Consider the following 5,906-nt stretch of genomic DNA (forward strand, 5'->3'; position numbering starts at 1 on the left):
CAGCTGCCATGGAAGGCCAAATTGTGAAAGTTTTAGTCACGGGTGTAGAAGGAGTTGTAATGTGAATCAAAATCAATTTGATCACTTCAGTCCTGAACCTTCCCCTTTATGCACCATCATGTAATTGGAATTTGCATGCATGGTGATTGATGATGATCATCATGTTCAAGTTGCCTACTTGCAAGTAAAAAAATAAAAATATGTGGTCCAGCTGAGTTTGTATTTTCTTTTGTTGGTTTCTAGGATTTACCCAAAAAAAGAGGGGGGAGGGGCCGGAGGTGGGTTTGATTAATCAATGTCATTGGGGACAAAATGGTTGTTCATTTTAATGTTACTTGAGTTGTAATGATTTTTAAAATAATGAAAAGCTCCTATTATTAATCATTCACCCTCTATTGCCTACTTTTGACTCCTCGTTTTAACTAATTTTAATGAGTTCTTCAATGTTAAGAGTATTTATAGTGAAAATGCTAAAAAAATTAAGTTTTAGTAACTCAAAAGTTGTATTTTAACAACCCACTTTGTAATACACTCAATATCAAAGGTTGTATTTTTTTCCATTTTATTTGAATATTCTTTTTTTTTTATTCTTACTCTCTCATCTTTCTCTATTATCTTATTTTCCATCTCTCTCTCTTCAATGCTAGCCACCATCACCATCGATTAAAATATATATATATATTCACAAACAAGAACCCAACAACCCACAACCCCATTGCTAGCCACCACCACCACTGGGAAAAATAACATAAAACTTCAACCCACAAACAATAACCCAACCACCCACAACCCACTGCTAGCAACCACCAACACTGACGGGGAAAAAAAAACCATAAAACCTCAAACCTCAAACCACAGCCCGATCCCAACCCAAACCCAAGGATCATTGAACCCACACCAATGACCCATTACTACCACCAGCACCACTAGCAACAAAACGACTCACCACTGCCACCATCACCGACAAAAGATAAAAGACTGAAGAGAAAGTGTAAGAGTGCTAAGAGAGGCGAGAGTGAAGACTAATGGCCTGTTTGGGAGTTTAAAAAGGGGGGGGGGTAGAGTAAAGGGAGGGAGAGTAATTTAATTATCTTGTTTGGAAGTTTTTTAAGGAAGGAGGGGGAGGGATTTGTAGGGGTTTCAACTACCTCCAACCCTTCATTTTTAATTCCCCAAATTGGAGAGATTTGGAGGGAGAGTAGAGTAGATAAATTATTGACTAAATGAATTCCTTAATTTACCCTTTCTAAATTAACAAAATTACAAATAGATTATATAAATAATCTTTGTTTGTTTCCTGATAAAATTTGAGGTGAATGAAAAAAAAATTTGAATCTCATTATTCACCTTTGATACTGACTTTGCAAATAAGGCAACCCAACAAGAAAAATTCAAGCTCGCGATGAAATACAAATTCCATTAGAAATTGAAACCCTAACCACAAAATCAAAACGAAAAATAAAAACAAAACAAATTTTTTTTAAAAAAAGAAGCAAAATGATTCGGATTGAACTTGCAAAATGCCGTTGCAATAGTGAGTGTTGCCAAAATTTTCGAGACTGAAGTAGCGCTCACCTTCAGGGAACTGGTCTCCGAGAGCTTACTCGAGCTTCGATCCCGCAACACCCATGAAAGCGTGTTGCTCCAACTTTCTGGTCTCTGTTGACGTAGTGAGCGACAACAACGGTGAGTACTCGCCGTGCTCCAACACGATGGTGGCTCACTCCGACGGGTTCTCCTTGGGGTTTGCCACTCGCCGTACTCTAACACTATGGTGGCTCGCTCCGACGGGTTCTCCTTGGGGTTCGCTTTCGCTGGGTAAACCTCTTTTTTTTTTTGGGTTAAACTCTTTCTTCTTCAACACAACACATGTATATACAATAAAGAAAATTTTATTTTATTTTTATTATAATTCTTTTTGAGGTAATAAAAATTATTTTATAATAGTTAATAGTAGTTATATATATATTTATATATATCTTTCTTTTTGATGGATAGTTTTATACTTTTATCAGTGGTATTTGATGGAATGAAAATGTTGATTAAATAATTATTTTATCTAACAAATTAATCATAGACCAATGTTGTAAGTCCATTTTCAAATAAAAGTAAATTTGTCTATTTAAATCATTTCCTCTCATTTCCATCCTAATTTTTAAAACATCCAAACAAGAGGGAGGGTTAACTACTCCCTTCCCCCTTACTAATTTTAAAAACATCTAAACAAGGTGGAGGATAACCATTCCACTCTACTCTCCTCTCCACTACTCTCCTCCCCTCTACTCTCCTCATTCTCTAAACTTCCAAACAGGCCATAAGAGAGAGGCTCGACCAAAGAAAAAAAGAGAAAAGTAAGAAGAAAGAAAGAAAAAAGAGAAAATATATAATAATGAAAGAACAAAGAGAAACTAAATAAAATTTGTTTTTTATACAACTTTGTTGCTATAGTAAACTATTAAAGATGATAGTTTAATGTAGCAAGTTGCCAAACTTTTTAGCTTGACAACCATTGATAATGCATGTATTTTGGTCGTTGAGTGGTAAAAATAGCTTTTTGGAGGCTTTACCTCCTCCACTGTGACTCTAAGGGTCATAGGTGGTTGTAGGGACTGGCTCTAGGCATTAGGCCACTTAGGCCGCCTAGGGCCCCCTTAGTAGTGGAAGGCCCCAAATGTGAGGGTAAAAAATGATTACTAAGAAGACCCAAAAAATTTTAGAAGAATCACTTTTTCTTTTTTCTTTTTTCTTTTTTAATAAAAAAGATATATTGGGTCAATTTGGATTGAGCTTATTTTTACTGAAACTGAAAACACTGTAGCAAAATAATTTTTAAATGTGTGAATAGTACCGTGTGACCCATTTTTAATAAAAAAAAAATGCTAAAAAGTGGAATTTGTGGGTCCGTGAACAATGCACAGGTGCACTGTTCACAGTTGACTTGGTCAAATAGTGCAGCTGAAAACTTGCGTTTCTCAACAGCCTTGCGTTTCCTCCCGTGTGTGTGGGTCCCAGCTTCAGCAAAACGCAAACGCAAACTGAAAACCCTGGATTAAGTTGAATCCAAACGCTCACATTACTTTCACATTTTTCCTCCACATTTAAGAAGACCCTAAATTTAAATAGATAGCTCTTACAAGTAAATGTGTGTCACCAATCATAAGAAGTAAGTCAAACAGGAAAATACTTGAAATACTATAAATTTTACTACATAGCATTTACAAATTGATGTGACTATACTAAATATAATTGATGGACTACAACAATCTAATAAATGCATATTTGAATTCATTTTTGTGATTGATGATATGCCTCATATTGTAAAATTTATAGTATTATTCCCTAGCATTGTTCATTCAAATACTTGTCTATTATTTTCTTGAAGTGTCATCAATCACATTCATTATTACATCAATTTGTAAGGTTTTTTTTTTTGTAGTAAAAGTTGTTATACCTTTAGCATTTTCCCAAAACCAATAATAATAATAATAATAATAGTCATTTTAAAAAGTAAGCTTATTATTTTTTAATAAAAACTTATGATGATATTATTTTAAGTGACAAAAAAAAAAAAAAAAAACCCATTTAAAGCTATAGCTTGAAGCCTCCAAATTTATTGGGTCGGCATTGGATGGCTACATACACAAATTTCAAAGAATGGTAGATGGTGCACATTCTTTGGCCAAAAGATATTAGCCACCATGCTCAATAAATTTTAAATGTATGTCACACAATTAGTCAGATGTAAATCAATTTCTTTGTACGTTTGTTGCAGAGGATAGACCTTTACTAATATATATATATATACCATAAAGGGGGAAAGACGCACAGCTGAATGCGGAAGCACAATAATAATATAGCGGATGTAATGTAAAAGAATATGTTAGAACAATAATAAGGCGGTAGAACCAGTCAAGCAGTAATATAATGAAAGTAATAAGTTAGAACAATAATAAAGGCGGTAGAACCAGCTAAGCAGTTTATATCAAAAATAATTCAAAGTAAATGAAAGCAATTTAGAACCGTCCGGTATGGCGGTAATCTGTCTAAGGTGGCGGTAGCAACAAGTAGTTTAATGAATATAAAACTGAAAATACTTGCTTATTGAAAGTAGTACAAAACACTTACAGCAGTAGTAGTAGTTAATACAAGATCTCAGAACAGGTTGACAGTTACAAAGTTTGAACTAGTCTTAGTTACAAGGTTTGTAGTGAACAATGTAGTAGTAGAAACAAGGACTTCTCTTTCTAGGAAGGCTTCCTAAGAGAAGGAGTTCTAAGGAAAGAAAATCTTAAAGTAAAACTTGTTCTAAACATAAGGGACAACCCCCCTTAAATAGGCAAAATTCGGAATGAACAGTGTCATGAATAGTAACGGATGAATAGTGATAGATGAATAATGACAGGTGAATAGTGACTGAATAATAAATTTTCTTTTTTGTCTCCATATTTTTGGGAACCTTCCGTAGAGATGGAATGTCTGAAAATCTGAGAACCTAGGCCAAATAATAGGTGTCTTTAGATTCTAGACCACCTTTTAGGCCATATTATTGGTGCCCAAAAGAACCAATCACAAGAAACTTTCTCATCTTCAGAAGCATCATATTGGTGGGAAATAAGCTTTTAGCAGTAGTAAACATTGAAGTTTTTTGGCCATTGTGCAGGCCAGACAAATAGGAGAATCAAAATCTTCCGCTAAATCCAGAGTATCTTGAAACAGTTCCGCTTTTTCAGCAACATATTCTTCAAAGCCATTGAAGTATTTTGGCTTTTGTGCAAGCCAGACAAATAAGTAGCAGCAGTCTCAAATAGTAGAAATCTTAGGAATGAACTCATTAATCAGTGGAAGGAGTATCGGATGGATAACCATCAAAATGATCAAAAGGGCTTTGTGGAGAATCACATTCATGCTCATAGTAAATAACATACTGATTATAGAATCCACAATATAAAATTGGCTCAAACATTGAAGTTTTCCCTAGGATGAGAAGACTTCTTGGATTACAATGATCAGCAATTCACAAATGAGCAATGGCATCAGAATATGGTCCGGGACCAAATATAGAAATCCTGTCTGTGCTTCCCATGAAATGATAATTTTTCCATAAATTCTTAGCAACATTAATAATTTGGTTATTAAAATAATTTCTCCAACATTCTGCAAGAGCAAAAGGATCATCAAAGGACAATTAAGAATTTCCTTCAAACCATGGCCCTCGGTGAGTGTGACCATTAATGAGAATGAGATGCTTTGAGGGCTGGACATTCATCCAGTTATCTCTTTCCCATTTTGGCAATGTACTCTAGCATCTGATGGAAACAAAAGGACTGTTAAATCCTTTAATAGCATCCTGAATAATTTGTGGGAGTTGGCTGGCTTGATAATGGCTTGTTAATTTTATAAACCTGATAAAGCCATATTCAAACATTTGGGAAAGCCAGTTAGGGTCACTGTCATCATCATCATCTGAATCACCAGCAACATATGAACCATCATCATAATTTATCAAAAGGCCAGGAAATGGGTATTTCTTTTCATACACTCTGAGAGTTCTCCCAAAGTATTCTTCCCAATCAAGCTGAATAAAGACATTATCACCTTCGCCTAATTCATTAGGATCAGGAATAGTGGCAGTAACAAGTTTTTTGAAATATTTGAACCATAGGTCAACAGACCTATACATAGCCTTGCTTCTCAAAATACGTAATTGTATATCCGTCGACAAATTGGCAACACCACTTCTTAATAGAGATTGGGTCTTAAGACTCAATCTAGCATAATCAGTGCCCATTATATTCTCATTATCCATTGAATGGATTTCCTCTTTACCAAAGAGTTGACTAATGTAGGCTTTAAGACGGCTTTGAAGAGCCTCATTTTCTGCAACAGGGTTATTTTCTGAAACAAAA

The sequence above is a fragment of the Quercus lobata genome, chromosome 5, assembly GCF_001633185.2.
Source record: "Quercus lobata isolate SW786 chromosome 5, ValleyOak3.0 Primary Assembly, whole genome shotgun sequence".
NCBI lineage: Eukaryota > Viridiplantae > Streptophyta > Magnoliopsida > Fagales > Fagaceae > Quercus > Quercus lobata.